The sequence below is a fragment of the Ailuropoda melanoleuca genome, chromosome 2 (assembly GCF_002007445.2).
Source record: "Ailuropoda melanoleuca isolate Jingjing chromosome 2, ASM200744v2, whole genome shotgun sequence".
NCBI lineage: Eukaryota > Metazoa > Chordata > Mammalia > Carnivora > Ursidae > Ailuropoda > Ailuropoda melanoleuca.
The window spans coordinates 44880489-44899506 of NC_048219.1; positions in this window are offsets into that span (position 1 = coordinate 44880489).

The following is a 19018-nucleotide window of genomic DNA, read 5'->3' on the forward strand; positions in this document are numbered from 1 at the left end:
CAAACGATCATCTATACATTCTAAAAGAAGGAAGTCACAAGGAAATTTTCTAACCTCTGGGTCTTGACTGACAAAAGTAGAAGAGGACTTCTATAAATCACTAATGTATAATAGACCTGGCACGTTGTTGATTTTCCTACAACAAGACAAATACATTTTAAGGCTGAGATCTCATAAGATAGTAGAAGGAAACAGCACAAGTACACAATAGTCAAGTAGATGGCTTTAGGTAATACTGAGAGCAATATTACATTTGAATTTGGGACCAGTGGGAAACAATGGATCACATTTTATTTATAACCATAACATCTTGTGCAAATTTGTATCGATGCATATTTGTTTGTTTTTCCTACAAGAAACACAGGAATATCTCAGGTGCTAGGACAAGAAATAAAAGGGTCACATTTTGACAAGTATTCCGTAACAGAACCAGTCTTTACCTTGCTTTGGGCTCCACAGGATATTGGGCAAGATTGGGTAAAGGCTTGGATGAATCATTTATTACTTAAGTGGGGTCAGTCTCTAATATTTTCAAGATTGTCAGTAGATTCCTTGGGCCGGGGGTATCGTGGACCTCAACTAATTCATCAAGCTGGCATTGAGTTAAGTACACAGTATTAAAAAACATCCATTTAAACTATTAGTGTAGGTTGCATGCAAGAGATGTGGGGGTATTTCAGGAAACAGTCCATCCGAAAAATAGTTGATTTGATAGTTATATTTAAAAGGAATCTCTCAATAATAAATGTGTTTGTGTTTTCACAAAGGAGGAAAGTTGGCTCCAGAGAAGGCTGAAAATGATTGCTGCATACTGGGTGAGGGAAAGAGTCTGAGGTTATGTGAAAAAGCTACCACTTCAGTAGTCTGAAGATTTCTGACTGGTGTGAAAACTGTGGTAGAATTAATAGTTGACAGAATAGTCCTGTTTTACTTAGAAAGTTCTGCTTCTGTCCTTCTATTGTCAGAGTAGCCAGTTGGTTAGGTTCTAACGGGATGCCTGGGCATCATGGCCAACTATGAGTAAATCAGAGGCCTGACCGGGCCGCACTCCAAAGTAAAACCACAAGAAACCAGATCAATCCGGACAGGCCCAAGATGGCTGATGAAGTAGGCTAAAGTTCATATCAGTCCTTCATCCTACTACATTAACTACTAAAATCTCTTCCCTAAGGGTGCCATGTCAGCAGCCCTTGACCCAATAAGGACAAAAAAGCACTTCACCCTGCTTCCAAGAAATTCCCACCTAAAGCAATGAATATCCACCCCCTTGTTAACAACCATCAATGAAAGGTAGAAACCCAAACTGCCAGGGGCGCAGGTCTCCCTTGTGCTCACCTGCTATCACATCTTAAGCATGTACTTTTGCTTTAATAAACTTCCCTGTTGTGCTGCTAGTCTGCTGTGTTGTGTCTGCCCTTGAATTATTTCCTTTGACAAGACGAAGACCCTCCCATGACATCTTTTAGACAGGCTGGGTCAAGGTCTCAGGACCCCAGGTCTCCCCAGTCCACCAGGCAACACTATTACTAGAGATGTTTCTATCTGATAGTTTAACAACATCATTGAAAAGTGGTTGCTACAGTCTCCCTTGGAGACCCTTTCTAATCCTCAGGGAACTCTAGTTCTTTTCTGTTTGTTGTTGCTGTTCTTAAGATGAGATTTTTCATTTTCAAGATGATTTTCCAATTCATTTCTATTTGACCTTTTTGTTTATGAAACCCACAAAGTTCTTGGTATACAGAATTTTTATTGTTTTTGTAGGGTGTGGTAGATCTCCTTTCATCTATATATTTTTAAATTCATGTTTTTAGTTTGAGGAGATTTTCCCCCTATCTAAATACTCTTCAAGGCATTCTGCTAAAAGCAGAAGTCAATATAATGTAGTGACTGCCGTTCCTTTTTTTTTTTTTTTTTACACATACCAGATCAGCAATTTCTGGTTTTAAGTTACCTACAAAAAGGTTGGAGAGCTAGTGGAAATGTTAGCATCCAGACCTCATGCTGAATGTTATCTAAAGGCCCTAATTATCTCTGAAGTCTCCTATGAATCTACTCTTTCACTGTTTGTAAGGTTGAACTAGGGTTCATATTACTTTAGCAAGACCTGAGATAGAGCTCTTGAAGTAGGTTGTCCTAATTTATGTACCCTTAGATATTTCATTACAGGAAGGTTATTTCATTAACTTTCAAATCCTTTTCAGGGTCCTGCAATGAGTTTTTTGAAAGCACGTTTTTGCATTTTCTGGCTCCACCAAAAGATGCAGATGTACTAATTGATAAAAGTCAGGGAGACCTCAAGTGTATATACGCAGAACAAGTCGGGGTATTTTAATAAAACTTTTTTTTCCTGGGTGGCTCAGTCGTTGAGTGTCTGCCTTCGGCTCAGGGAGTGATCCCAGGGTCCTGGGATCGAGCCCCGCATCAGGCTTCTCCTCTGGAAGCCTGCTTCTTCCTCTCCCACTCCCCCTGCTTGTGTTCCCTCTCTCGCTGGCTGTCTCTCTCTCTCTCTGTCAAATAAATAAATAAAATCTTTAAAAAAAAAAAAAAAAGAAAGAAACTTTTTCCCCTTTCTATCCTGGGATATGGGTAGTCCTTAACAACGTCACAGAGATATGCAACAATAGGGGTTTGAAGTCCACGCACAGGGATTTCCTTCATAAGCAGCTTAAATTTGTAATGCATGTTTCAGGAGAGAGGGGAAGAAAGATTAAGGAGTCCATGGGATTGGATTAAATTTGTGGTTGGAGCAAGAAGAGGTAAAGGAAAGGTGGGATACAAACAGGAAAAGTCAAACTAATTTTGCCTTTTGTCTCTTTCCAGGGAGTCTTGTAGGGAAGCAGCATTGCAGCTCAGATTGTATTTGAAAGCCTTGTTATACTATTTAAAGAAAGCAGACCATTGAGAAGTCCAGATTTCATTCCTTCTTGTTTGAAGGTGTCCCTCAAATGAACATTCCTGTTTATATTTACAAGTTCCCAAAACCATTCACTGTAATTTGAAATTGTCTTTCACCGATGTGAAATTATCCTATTTAGTGGAGAAGCATGCATGAATTGGCAAAGCAGAAGTCACAGTAGTTCTAAGACAAGACTGAGGAAAGGTCTTATGAGATTTTGCAAAGGTGACACAAGGGCTAAGTTTGTTTAAAGTACACTAGTGCAGTGAGATCGACTGAACTTGGATCTGACTTCAGGAAGAAATTTATTGGCCATTTCTGTCCTTTCACTATTGACTCCCTTTTATAGACAAACAAAACTCGACAAACTGTACAAGCAGATAGACAGTAGGAGAAATTTTAATACTCAAATATTTCAAGGCAAAAAATATAATCTGATCAGAATTCAAAAGCCTCAAAATAAAAAATAAATATAAAGTTGTAGGGTTGAATGGAATGTTTAGAAATCATATTCAGTACAAACTTACTTTCGTCTCAGACACTTTGGCCTTTAACACGTGGATCCTGAGGAAGTGACGGATGCACTCACTGTTACTGGGTTGGATGCCCTAGTCTGTAGTGACAGGTGTCGTAGATGAATTTTGGTGGAAATTCCACTTCTGTCAAATCTCAACAGCCAAAGACTACCAGGAACACATTAGTTCCAACACACAAAACTTGCTGCAGCAAGAGAAGGTGCATCCCAGAGGAGCCATGGGAGCCTCTCAAAAAGTGTAGGAGATAGCCTCATAGGTTTGGGCTGTGTCATGTTCTGAGAATTATTCCTTTTCTGTTGGAAATGTTATTATCTGATCGTCAGCAAGGGCTGTAGTCTTCACTTTCTGTGATTGTCAGAAGAGTATAATTTCAAATTCTCACACTAACGCAATCCTTCAGAGTACGCTATGGGACTACGTTACGGGTGAAGGCAACGCTTTATCCTGATTTTTCATTAACATGAGCTCTTTACGTAGTATTCAGTTTGAAGTCATGATACACCAAATTTCTTATTATTTTTCATTTCCTTTGTTTTTTCTAACCATGTGCCAAGCACTGTTCTAGTCTTTAAAAATATAATATTGTTTAAAAAAATGTAAAATCCTTGCTGTTTTAATAGAGCTTCTCTCCTACTGTTCTAGTGGAGGGGATAGTAAACAAGCCATGTAAAACTGAATGTATTTGGGGCAACAATAGTGCTATTATTTGGGCAAACAAAGAAGGGTAAGGTGAAAGAGGACTCAGAGTGGGATTGGTAGTTATGTGTTATTTTAAAGAATCAACAAGAAGACTTCTCTGAAGTGGTGACTTTGAGCAAAGATCTGAGTGAAAGAAAGGAGTAATCCTTTTGAAGATCTGAGGGAATAAATAGTGTTGCAAGTAGAGAGCCAGATAAAGGCCACGGTGGCTAGAGCAGAATAAAATAGAAAGTGTCATGAGATGAGGTCAGAGAGGTAAGCAATAACTAGATCCCATGGAGTCTTGTATACAGTGTGATAAAAGGTTTGGATTTCCTCCTTAGTCATGAGAGATTATGAGAAGACTTGGGAGTTTTTGAGCAGGCATTGACATAATCTGATTTTTTCTTTCTTTCTTTTTTTCTTTTATACATTACTCTGGTTGCTGTGTGTAAGATTGGCAATAGGGAGTCTGAATGAAAGCAAGGAATAGAAGCTGGCTGCAATAACCACATGAGAGATGATAGTGACTTGACCAGTTTGATGAGAGAGTTGTCAGATGAGCTTGTTGTCAGGATATGACTTGAAGTTAGAGTCCAAAGAACTGGCCGGTGAATTTGAGGCAGTGATTATAGAGTAGAATCAAAGATCATCCCTGGTTTGGGGCCAAATTAACTGAGTAAATAGTAGAGCCATTTCAGAAAAGGAGAAACTAAGAGAGAGTGGAAGAGTTGGCAGAAAGATCCAGAGCTCTGTTTTGGGAGTGCTATGTTTGATATACTTCTTGAAAGTCCATTGTTACTGCCAAATAAGCTCAGGGGAGTGGGTGGAACTGGTGATATGCTGGGAGCCACTGGGGTATAGATAAGAATTAAAGCTGTGAACAGAGGAGGTCACTGTGGATTAGTGTAAAGAGACATATAAAGGGGACTGAGTTCTGGGGCAATCCACAATATAGAATTCTAGAAGAGGAAAAGTTCCCAGCAAAAGACACAAAATGGAGCAGATGGTGAGGTAAAAAATAATCCAGGGTACAGATCTTCTGGATTTATGATGGGCTTATTTCCTGATAGACCCATGCTAAACTGAAAATTCATAAGTCAATAATGCATTTAATACACCCAACCCGCCAAACATCATAGCCTAGCCTACCTTAGATATGCTCAGAACACTTTTCATTAGCCTACAGTTGAACAAAATCATCTAACACAAAGCCTACTTATACTAATAAAGTGCTGGATATCTGATGTAATTTATTGAATACGGTACTGGAAGTGAAAAACAGAATTACCGTATGGGTGCAGAATGGTCGTCAGCGTAGTGGTTGTTAACCCTGGAGATCTCACAGACACCTGGCAGCCGCAGCTCGCTGCCAGCATCAGGAGAGAGTGTTGTGCAGCCTATCACCGGCCTGGGAAACAGGGGAAAGATCAAAATTCAGAGTATGGTTTCTACTGCATGCATATAGCTTCTGCACCATCATAAAGTCAAAAAATTCTAAGTTAAAACATTATAAGTTGGGGACCATCTGTACGTGATCTCCTGAAAGCAAACTGAGGACAATGGCTCTGATTGAGAGAGTGATCAATTGATCACTCCTCCAAGCTGTCCTAAGGCACCTTGTAGAAGCTTTCAGAATATTTCTCTAGGCGCAAGCAAAAGAACTCATGTTATATTACGGATTTACTATGTATATTTTCTGTATATATTTTCTAATCAATTTCATTTTAGTTTGATGACACAAAAATTGAACTATTTCGTGCTTCCATAGTATTTACGATTTAGGTAAATAAGTAAGGTTGGTCAGTTAACTTAGGGAATGATGATTCAAAATTAGGAAGATTTTATAAAGTGAGATCTGCTTGAATGTCCTCTATATTCACCCTCCCAAACCTCCTAGAGACTAGCTCTGACATACCAGATAATCTTATCCTGTCAACTTAAAGAACTGAAATTGAAGTATACACACTACTGCAGGTTTTTAAATTATTTATAATATTCTGAAACCATTCACTAAAAGAACATTCTTATTAAGGTTAATTCCAATGTTTTGTTTCCTTAGCTTTTACTTATTAGTCCTAGATGTTTCCCCAAAATAAAAAAAAAATAGATTAAATTCTTGTTTATTATGTCAGTACTTTAAAAACCATGCTCATATTAAGTCTTCTCTAAGCAATCACATATTGTCATGGTTTTAACTATTATGGTAATCAGCTTTTGGTCATCATCCAATTTGTAAATTTTCTCTTTCAAATGTGACTACCAGTATGGACAATGGAGGTAATCAGTACTAACATCCCCTCGTCTCACTTTTTTTGACAATGTACTTTTATTAATGTACCAGTCACATTATTAGTAGTAGTCATACTGGTATTAATATTATTTTTATTATTAGCAATAATAACAGTGGCTCAGATGTAGTAATACTAACAGAGGTTATTTTCTTGTTTAATATACATAACTCCATATTTTTTTGAGCTTCCCAATGACTAAAACTCTGAAGTATAGTTCTATTCCAAGCAGAGATTACTGGACACATTTGTCCCCATGGTAGACTATTAACTTTATATGAATTATCCTTGTAATTTCCATGACTGGAATCTCTTAGTTTCACCTTTAATCACAATGGACAGGATAGCACAGGAATTAGAAATATGTTCTTTGGACTATTTTAAAATCCTGGATCCCATACTTACTGTATAATTTCAGGCAGGTCAATTTCATTTCTGTACCATATTATGTCTTCATCTACCAAATGAAGATAAGGAAATAAAAATTTGGCACTTGTTATATCATTGAAGTCCTATGTTCGTAAATTGATTTTGCAATTGTCCTATAAACATGACTGTATCTCCAGTAACTGGCCTCTGTTGCACTCTAACACAAGTCCCTAATTTGATAAGACAAATGGTTCTCTTTTGTGCTTGCTTAGTCATTAACGCACTATTGCTGGATCCCTTTGATGTCTCACTAAGCTTCATCATAATTTACCCATAGATACAACCATCAGGATATGCCCTGTGCCTGCCTGTCCTGACACCAACAATTATTCAATAAAAGTGATGTATTGAGTATTGATATATACCATCCTCATGAGAAAATTTTGTAAGCTTCTCATTTAATTTCTGTATAGAATTAGATAATTTTATTATTTTTTTTACAGATAGAAAAAAATGGAGGTTTGGTGTTGTTAAATCAATTACCCAAAAGTCATTGTTGGCAAGTGATAAAATAAGATTTAAAACAATGGCTATATTACCCCCAGATCTAAAATTTTAACTAGTTTATACCACCCCCATAAAGGGTATTGAACTTGCACAGTCTTGAACCGTATACATTTTTTTGTGTTAAGAGTGTCCTGCTTACCAGGAACCTGTAGGAATCTTATGTTAACACATTTACTGCTTTTGTTGCTTTGAGAACTGTCACCATGTTCTCCAGATATCTTACTCCCATTTTACACCAAAAATGCAATACTTTATCTAAATGTAGTGTTATTTCTAGGTCCTGATCCTTCTCATCTCTTCCTCCCTTGTATGAGCTGCCATCTTCTTGTCCTATTTGAGTAGGTCTAAGTAGCTAGTTAACTGGCTCTATTATCTATCAAAAGAGATCCACTGATTTGATCTCAGAAAGTTTTGTGACACTGTGTACCACTCGCTTGCAACCAAAAATAGAATCAGGGACTTGAAACCTAAGGAATTTAAGTGGCAAGTAGTTTGTCACTGTTAAATGTAGGCTTATTTCAATAGTTCATATTTTTCTTCTGAGTCTATATTATACATAAGCTGAAAGATGCTTTTTTCTAACAAAAATGTTTCATGTCAAATTCTCCCAGCACCATTTGGGAAAGTCATTGAATAAACTAATAGTAGGCTTCCAAGCCAAGAGTAATTATGTTACATTGCTCTTTTTTGGCAGGGAGCTATTTTTTCCTGTAAATGAAGCACTTTAACATAAGCACACTTTTACACTGGAAAGTGGAGGATGATTTGATGCAGATGTCTTTCAGGTGAGAAACAAGATCATATTTTTCCCACTTCAAGATTAATGTAATGAAGTGATCAATCAATCAATCAATTAATCAATCAACTACTTTCCCCCCGATAATAACTGTAGCAGATAGTGATTAGAAATGGAAACATACACCTGTAAAAGTCAAGTCTCTTTCTTGATAGCTGAACATTATGTGACATTTTATATTCAGAAAACACTTTAAAATCATTCATATTAGTTTTTCCTTTAAGCCAAATTTTGAGGGGAGTTATTTCTCTGATTGCCATTTTTAGAGGAGCAAACTGGTTCAGGAAGGTTAAATAACTTGCCCCAAAATGGTTAGCACCTTGGTGGCTAAAGTGGAGCTAGCAATCAGGTTTGTAGCCCATCTATTTTAGCATAGGTCACTATAACAGATGTATTATCTTCATTTCTCATTTTCTCCAGAAGAGAAACTTGAAGACATCATGAAAGTTTATGAAATTGGGTTTACATATTGTGAGGGTCAAGAAAAACCCATTTCATAAATTTATATCATTTTCATATTAATATATACAGTTACATCTATAGGGGAAAGACCTAAAGCATTTAAAATACATATATCAAATAAAGAAATCTATTGAACATAGAGTTTAGTTGGAAGTCCATAAATTATTTTCAGGAAATAACTGTAATGATGGCTCACATGTATTGATAGTTTATAAGGTAATATTCAGTATGCCAAACACTTAAATTATCTCATTTGAATCTCATTAAACATAGCAAATACTATTTTTCTTATAAAGAAAGTGAGGAAGTATGCAATTTACCCAAGATCTCAGAAAGAAAAGGTTGCAGATAGGGCAGAGAAAAAGATTTATCCATTGTTCTAGAGATCAAATGCTTAAGCCCTATATGATATTGTTTTCCACTGTAGTCTACACCTTTAGGTAAGTAACAGCCTCTTTCTATTAACTCTAATTCCAATTTGTATTATTGGGAGGGTATATACCTTTACAATAGTAGAATAAATGATTCCATTATTTTGTTAATCAATGAACAAATATTTCGGAAGTCACTCAGTTCCAGAAAATATTCTATATGCTGAGTCTAAATTTGTTTCTTACAAAGTTAGAAAATGCACTTGTGTATGTATATGTAATAGTATTATGACAGATATAGCATACAGTACATTAGAGCTAAGGCCAAACTTAAGACAAAGGAAGGCTTTCCCAGGCCCAAAATTTGGCATACCATCAAATTATAGCAAAACATTTATTCAGTATATGATCTGCATTGAGACTGAGTGACACGTAGGATCAGTTTGGGAAGGACTGCCTGGGACAGCATTTGTTCTCTGTATTGCCCTGAGCAATTCAGTTCTGACCCCAAATTTGCATTTCCCAACAATACAGAAAAAATCATAATCAGATCCACCATTCTTACAGGTCACTTTAAGAATTTTTACTACTTGTGTGTACTGTTCATTGCTTCCCACCCACCACTCCTACCCAAAGCAGTTCAAAACAAGCAAGCAAGCAAGCAAACAAACAAACATTTCCTTCCGCTTACATGAGTACTCTTTCTGAGAGGATGTTTCCTTCCAATTGTGTATTTCCAATGATGCCTAGATAGCCTTTGTTGGTGAATACTCTCGTCAGAGGGTTGCTTGCTTCACGTAGTGAGAACTCCTTTGATAGAAGATGCTAAAAGAATTGCCTAAAATGGCACATGTATCAGTTAGGGCGGCACTATAGCTGCTGTGACAGCAACAAAATGTATAATGACTTTACAAAATAAACACTCTTTCTTGGACACGTAAAATTTAACTGGTATTTTCTGATTGGCAGGTGGCTCCCATCCAAATGAGCACCTTTTCTTCTTACGGCCTTGCAGTTTCCTAAGAGCTTGATCCCAATCCAGCCTATCGACGGGGAAGAAAGCGTAGGAGTGGCAGAGGCATATCCACTTTTAATCAAATCGCTTTATCCAAGAAGTGACACAGCCCTCGGTTCCTATTCCGTTGCTGGGAAGGAGTCACAGTGCGTCGCACAGATCCAGATGGGGCTGGGGAATGTAGAAGCTGGGTGGGCATCACCTTCTCAACAGCAAGTCTGCACTCTGAAAAAGAACAGCATTTAAATTTTTTCTCTGCCAGAGGATACAGAGGTGGCACAGGAGGGTAAAGCTTTAGCCAAGTGAAGAGCAGAGGGGAGGGCATTCCAGGGAGAGGGAGCAGCTTGTCCAAAGATTGCGAAAGCACGATTATGTAATATTATTATAAAAGTGGGAGATCAGAAGAGGCCTAATGCCCCCTGTGATTCGATCAGGAAATAGTGAGCACGTCCATGTGTTCGGCGTTTTGTAATAGACACAAAGAATATTGAGCACTAATAAAATGAAGTCCCTAAAATAAAGACATTTCTGATTCTTCATGAGGGGCAGACACTTGGTCAATCAACTATTTTTCCTAAGATCCCTTCTACTTTTTGATTTCTAATACATTGTGAGTTACTAGTCAATGTTAATTTCAACATTCTGAATTCTGGGAAAATTCGGAGCTCTCTATTATTTAATTGATTCATTGATCTAAAACTCACATTATAGAATGCTTGCAAAATGCTGAATTCTCTTACTGGGGCAAGAGTAAGGTGGTAAACAAAACAGATAGTATCCCATCTCTCAAGGAGTTCTCATACTTGTGGAAGCTTTATGAGTTGGGGATTATTTATAAATTGACTGACAGCTGGTTTCAGTCTGAAGTAGGCGCACTGATAGTATAAACAGAAATGACATCTTATTAGATGAGGCCCTTCACATGTAGCTTTTCATTATTATTTTACAGGTTTCCAGAAGATGATTTTTCAGTGAACGGTATTATGAAAAATGCTACATGAAAGCAAGATTCGCACATAAGGTTATTTTAAAGTTGCATTGTTTTTCTTTGTACTCCGGAATCTAAAATAAATACTAAAAATGAGATTAGAATAAACTACTAGGTGAATATTTTTAACTACTTTATTCTTAGGAGCAGGTATTTGATAACTAAATTAGGGACAGGCTAGAAACTTCATCGAGAGAATTGACCTGATACATTTGATGAGATCTAAATCTTCATATATGTGTAATCCAATGCAAATTTAAAGCCAACTCTTCAGTCCACATCTGATTTCTCTTAATTGATTCCAGTAGCTGAATTCTGAATTAGAATTCATCTTTCCACTTAAATGCAGTTTCAGACTTTTTACCTGGGGGTGGTGGTGAGTCATTTCTTTTGACTGAAATACCAATACATAGGGGAGTTTCATTTCCATGAATATTCCTTCCCAGCACAGGTTTTTCTTGTGATAGCTAGAATATTTATTGCAATAATTTTATAACCTCCTTGTATTTATTTCATCTTTTTATGCTGTAATTTCATGTGCTAAATAATGGAAACACATACACATTAAACTTCCTGTAGGCATTTGTGTGTGGGAATTTTAAAATGAAGTGGTGAATTAAACAAGTGACCAAATCAAAACTGAAATAGAAGGTACTGAAAACCTAAGCACATTAATATACTGACAGGGATATAATATGTAGAGCCATTTTATGCATTTTCTTTCATTTCCTTTTTTAAAAAAAATCTTTAAAAATTGTATCCTAGTAAGAGTGTTTTAAAATATACAGCCTTGAGTTATGTATGCCAACTCATCTAATGTATACCTGAAAAGCTGCTACACTTATCTCCAACGTGGAGATTTATAACAGAGAGGAAATCAAAGAGTGGAGATAAATCATTGTAAAAGAGTCATATTAGCATCTTACTAAATGATTTCTTATTGTACTGAATAATAGCTGAAGAGATATTTCCATTTTAGTCAGAACACAGGACAATTTTTACCAGTTCAAATGCTATGAGAATCTCAGTCCAAATATGTATATTTAAAATAACTATCTTTTCTAGGATAATACTTACACGTGAACAAAACTTGATTAGGAAACAATATTTACCTCAGATATTTAATAGAAAATTTTACAAAGTTATTTTTATAACGTATCACCTCCCTCAGAAGAGATTCCATCTGGAAGAATATTATTTATGGCGAATAGTACAGTTTGTTATTACCAAGGCTCAAACATTTTCATGCATTCATTAAACAAAAAAAAAATTTGAGTACGTCTTATGTGCTACATGCTGGAGACTCGGAGGATAAACAACTAGTCTACGAAGCAGGGAGCATACACCAAATTAAAAAAACAAATTTTCAGTACACTGTGTATTATGAGATTTAACTTGAACCATGTAAGGCTGAAACACCATAACCTTGGCTTCCTTGACACCATCTTCATCTGTTTTTTGTTTGTTTGTTTGTTTCTGTGATTTCTCTGGTTAGTCCTTCTAAGTTTCCTAGGGACTCTGGTTTTGGGGGTATTCCATTTCATTCTGAACTATGTGCTCTTGTCATGGTACACTGTCCTTGAGGGATATTACCTGGTGCACCCTTCATCCATCGTCTCTATCAGGGATTATCAAACTTCACTGCATGTAAGAATAATCTTGTGATAAAGTTAGATTTGGGAAGTCTGGTTGGGGCTTAGGAATTTTAACATGAACCCATGGTGAATTTGATGCAGGTCATCTAAAACTACACTTTGATGGATGTTTATCTATGAACTAACAATACCTCAGTCTATTGCTAAAGCCCAGATGTGGGCTTCACTGATATATAACCAACTACGGAATGGACTTCTCCTCTAGGCTGTTGTGAATGCACCTCATATCCTTCCAACCTCCGCACATGGCAACGCCACTGCCGTCAGCGTATTTTTTTGGACCATATTTCCTGGCTTAAAGAATTTAATCTTAATACTCCTATGTGATAAATTAGCAATCTAGGTTTTGGGACACCTGGGTGGCTCAGTCCCTTAAGCGGCTACCTTCAGCTCAGGTCATGATCCCAGCCTCCTGGAATCAAGCCCCGCGTTGGGCTCCTTCTTCAGCGGGGAGTCTGCTTCTCCCTCTGCCTGCTGCTCCACCTGCTTGTGCTCTCTCTCTCTTTCTATCTCTGTTAAATAAATAAATAAAATCTTAACAACAACAAAAAAAAGAAACCTAGGTTTGATCACGAACATTTTCCTTTATCGCCCTCTTGGATCGATTCCAAAGTCCTGCTGATAATTTTTAAGTGGATCCTGAGTTTGTTCCATTCTGTCCCTGCCACTCATCTCTCCTATTTACACAGTCATCATTTCTCAGTATGTTTTATATGTTGACCCCCAAATTTTCTCAATTCTCCCACATTAAACTACTACACACTGTGAACAAGGTAATATTTCCAGAAAACAAATCAGGAAAAAATAAAGTTAGATATGGATAAATTAAAATGTCCTTACTGTAGTTACAAGTCCATGCATGACAGAGCCCCAGTTTAACTATCCAATCTCCTCTCTTACCCCGTCCTTTAACTTTTACTGAACTTAACATAGTCCTCCAAACGCAGTCTTCTCTTTTTAACTTTCTGGTTTTTGCATGTGCTGTCCCTCTACCTATAATTCTCATTCATCCCTTGGGTAACTCCTTCTCCAACTAGACAGCATATCCTCAGAGAGGGCTTTCTAAATAGGAAGTTCAGCTTGGATCCATTTTCCACATGCTAAGATTGCCTGATTTAGCCTATTAGGTATATCTCCCATACAATATTTGGGACTGTTATACAAAAAAAACTCTTCATTGCTTATCTTAACTTAAAATTTAACTGGGAAACTTGTATTATGCCTAGCAACTCTATATATGTACTCACATAATTTATCACATCACATTTGGATTTCCTTGCCATTTACTTGTATCTTTTAATAAACTGTAAATTCTTCATGGCGGGAAACAAGTCTCCATTTTTCTACATTGTGTCACTACACTTTTTGGGTAGTGCCTGGCAGTTAAAACGTATTTGAGAAAAAATAAAATAATGTACCCAAGGGGTGCCTGGGTGGCTCACTTGGTTAAGCTTCTGCCTTCAGTTCAGGTCATGTTCTGGGTGTCCTGGGATTGAGTCCCATGTGGGGCTCCCTGCTCAGCGAGGAATCTGTTTCTAACTCTCCCTCTGCTGCTCCGCCTTGCTCATGCACACTCTCGCGCTCTCTCTCACTCTCAAATAAATAAATAAATCTTAAAAAAATAAAAAATAAATTAAATAATGTACCCAATATTCAAACCTCACTACTTCTGTTTTTCACTATATCATATTGCTTCTAAATCATAACAGCAGAAAGTTTGCATTCAGTAAATGTGAATACTTGTTAAATGTAAGGGGGAAAAAAGTACTGTTTAATTTTTAACAGAGGCTAGGATTTCATACCATAACATTGATTTCAATCATTTCATGAATGGGTATTCTTTGGGTATAATTTACCCCTCTGTAACAAACGTAATTGAGAGAATCATTCTGTATACCCAAAGTTCCACTAGGCCAGTTTCCTCAGATAGAAAAGAAAAGTCAGATAATGATGTGGACTGTCATTTGCAGAGCTTTCTTATTTCAGTGAGAAAGAAGAGGTTTTTCTATGAGAAAGTGTTAGAAACTGAGTAGATTTTTTCCCATTTGTACTCAACAAAAGAAAAGTCCATGGTTCTCAGTTTTCAGATTTTCAAAACCTCAACAGAAAATGTTCTTTTAAAAGAGAGCCATTTAAACAGTTTTCTGGGACTAGATCAAGACTTTTCTATGTATTGTAAGTGAAAACAGTGATCGAGATTCTAAGTTCCAATAATAGAAAATAGCAATATCAATTTTAGGTCCATTAAAACAAAGCTCTTCCTAATTGACTCTCGTAGCAATTGATCTCCAAATGTCACAAGATGCCATGGGGCTCCTAGAATTGATGATGGATAGCAATTTTAGCAAAATCAGGCATAGATTTCACAAAGCAGACACAGCATCTGTTACATGAATAAGGAGTTATTGGTGTATGAAAATAGCTGAAAAACAATATTTTGGGACTAGATAGGAAAATGTGCATTTCCCCCCTCTTACAGTATTCAAAAGTAAAGGAATATGTAATCAAGAAATAACAGATAATGGCAAATGGTATTTATTCATTAAACGAATGCTTACTGAGGTCTGAGTGTGTGCCTGATATTAATATTCTCTGCTTTGAGTGGATATAGATAAGTAGCAAAGAGCAGAGGGACCAACACGATGTAGCAATGCCAATTATTCCCTGTTGATGTATTGTAATTCCTTGATTTGAAGGCAACCTGAATACTGATGGACTGAGTTTCTGTTTTGTGTTTTGTGCCTTTATAAATAAAGCAAATTAGTTTATCTCCATCCAAGAATGTGTGATGACAGTCCTCATTCCAACCATGATCCTCATGCTATTACGAACCCAGCAGCCTCACCTCCTCCATCTCTTCTCAAATATTCTCTTCATCTTGTTTCTCCTTGCCATTTCTACTGCTGTCTTTCCCGTGAAGGCTGTCTTTTTGTTGTTGTTGTTGTTCTGATTTCCTATCTTCTATATTTCAAGTCCACGAGACAAGTAATTTGTCCTCCTTGTTCACAGTTGTAGCCTTCAAATTATTTCACCCCCTTGAATACGTATGCAGACATAACAATCACAATAACAATGGCAGCAAAATTCTTACCCTTTTGAAACTCATGCCATTCACTTCAGTTACCCACTATGCGTCCTCTTTGCCCTCTTAACCCTGACCTCTTAGTCATTCTTGCCATTAACTGAAGAATTTAATTTGTAAATGAAAGTCTTTCTCTGCACATTAACTCTTGTCTCCATTCTCGTGACTTCACTATTTAGCTAAGTGAAATATCCAAGTCCTGTACTCTTGATTCCTTTACGTCTTTATCGCCAGTGAACACTTCTTTCACTTCATTTCAGCCATTCACTTCCTATGATGCAAGCTCCATTTGGACCTTATCATTAGCAGAAACTGTGCCACTTCTAAGTTCTCTGTTTCAAATATTTCTATATCTAACTACATTTTTCTAATCTTTTAGCTCACCTGGTAAATTAGTTTTAACAGCATAATTCTTTGGTTACCTTGACCTTGTCAATCCCTTAATCACATCTGTCTCTCACTTTCTACTAACTCCTTTTCTCTTGACCTCCTATATCCCAGTCATTATAATCAGTCCATTGCAAATACCATGAAGTCACTTGCCTCCCTCTCTGTGTCACTCATGAGCAATTTCCCAGGCCTGGATGACGCATGTATCAGAAGATCTACAAGGTTTTGGAGAAAATCACATGATTATTTTAAGCTGACTGGTATTACTTTAAATTTAGCGAAATCATTGTGAAATGGACCAACATTCTTCCATGTTTTGTTCATTTATTCAATAGATATGTAACCTTTGTACCAGGAGCTGTTTGAGGTGTTAAATTATGAGTGAAAAATTCAAACCAGACCTTGCTTTCATATGGCTTATATTCCACTGGGGTCTAGAAGGAAAGGCAGAAAAAACTGAGTAAAGAAATAAGCTTTCAGGAAATAGAATATTGTTCTAAAGGGTGTCTATTCACTAAAAAAAAAGTGTATATCGAACACCTACTATCTGTCAGGTATAACATTTTAGGAATAATAAAACAGGGTAATGATATAGAAAGCTTGGGGTAAGGGAAAACTTTATAAACACTCTATGATGTCTCCCTGATGGGGAAATATTTTTGCTGAGACCTGATTGTGGAGGTTGATAAAAGAGTGCTTCATAAGGGGAAGATCAGTCTTCCAAAGCCCTGAATTAGGGAAAAACATGTCCTGTCCAAAGACAGAAAGAAAATACAGAAAGAAAATCAGTGTGACTGGAGCTTTGTGGCCCCATGATATAAGCTCAGGTTGAAAAGGTAGGAAGGCACTATGATAAAATGTCAGCCATTGTATGTTTTCTCCTCTGGTGGGTAGCTATGAAGACAGGAAAGAAATACCTTCTCCTTTCATTTTAAGCTAATGCCTTCACTTTATAAACCACTTAGAAAATAGAAACCATCAGTACAACATATCTTCCTCATTTTCCCACCAAATGACTACCATATATATATTTTTTTCCTTCTCACCTATTATAATGGATGTTGTGTTCCATCTTGTGGTTTGGACCTAACCCTGCTACACTTTCCTTCAGTCTTCCATTTTTCAGTTATAAACTCTATACCTAATGTCATTTTTATCTTCATCTCCATCATACTGATTCAATATTAAAACATATACTAATGTCTTCCAACTCAAAAGAAGAATCCTTCCTTAACTTCCTCCCCATCTCCTCCTAAATAAATCCTCCCACTTGAGCTCCCACCCCCACGCAACTTATATATCCCCCTTAAAATTATCAACAGACTCCATGTTTCAATTTCAAAGGACTTGCCATCATTTCCTTCTTCCTTAACCTCCCAGCAGGAATCCACAGAAGGGAACAGCACATAATGAAGTTGCAAATAGACAATGCCTCTCTTTCAGTGCTCACAAATACACTCCTTTCATATCTCTCTCTCTCTCTCTCTGTCTCTATCCCTATCCCTACCTCTACCTCTATCATCTCTATCTCTAGCTTTCTCTATCATCTCTGTCTCTATCTGTAACTCTCTCTATCTCTATGTATATAATAACCTAATAACCAAGAGCTCTGAGATTTTCTTTCTACTGTTACTTCTCTGGGTGGTCAAGTTAGTTCCTGTATTGAAAATGTAAAAGATCCTAATTATAGAATAGAATAAACGTATTTTAATCAAGAACATTTTTGCATCCCACTCTCTACAATACAATAATATATGTGTATTATGTGAATACATTTTTCTTCTAAGATGTTTTAAGAAATATATATATATGATAATATAGAGTGCTGTGCATAACTAACTGATATGATTACAATGTCTATGTGTCCTTATGATCTTGATCCCTCAGCATTATCTACAGAAATGTCTCTTCTACAATTTCTCAGTCAAGTCTTTCCCTCACTCGACTCCCTTTTGCTGCTTAGAAGGGTCTTCTGTGGCATTCAAATTAGAATTGGGTTTTGCAAAGCGAGGCAACTCTAGAAGCTGAAAAAAGAAATGTGGAAAATAAGTGACAAATATTTTAAAGCAGGAACTTCTTATGTTCATGACATTTTAAAGGACTGAATTTTTTCAGAATATCTAAAATGCAAAGTAGATAATTTCTTTTAACATTTTGTTTTAAATTAAATAAATTTTCAAAGAAATCTCAGTATGTTTGTTTTTTACTGCCTCTTTCTCCATCAACTAATGCTATTTTTGTAGCCCAAAGCAGGCTTTTAAAAAGTGTAGTATAGTAATTGCTTTATTCTGACAGGAACTTCCATATGCTGAAGATGTGAACATAATTCTTTGATTGGCCTATTCAGATGTAAACATGCCCAGTGGGTAGATGAGTTCAGATTATTAATCATTTTCTGAATAGTTATGTATTTGTGAAATTGTTAATGAGCTTTTATAGTTTTCCTCCTCACTCCTGTCAGAGATAACTGGTCAACATGAGGACATGTTTGAGAAGTTTGGTAGTGCTGTAAGATAAAGTAGCTTTCTGTTTTCTCTGCTGGCAACTCTAGGGCAGCAGGGTTCTTTGTCAAGTTCCGGTACTGATTTAGTTCCTTGAGGCCACTGGCAGTTATGTGGTTTTCAGTTGCCTTGGCTTTGCATGATAGACTACTCAGATCCGGAGGCATTAGAATCAAGCTAGTGTTTATATCTAAATGGCTTCCTTCATTAAACTCCAACTTTGATTTTCAATATATTAAATTTGTGTGTTGTTCAGGGGAATAAAGTGATCTCAGGCATTTATTTAATTGGCTTTGTTTGTATAATTATTAAATTAAGATTGTCACTATTACTTCATCTGGAATGATAATTTCAAAGTTGTCATTTTACAAACAATTTCAAAAGAATAGCAGAATTCTGAAGTCAATTTTAGTGAATAAAA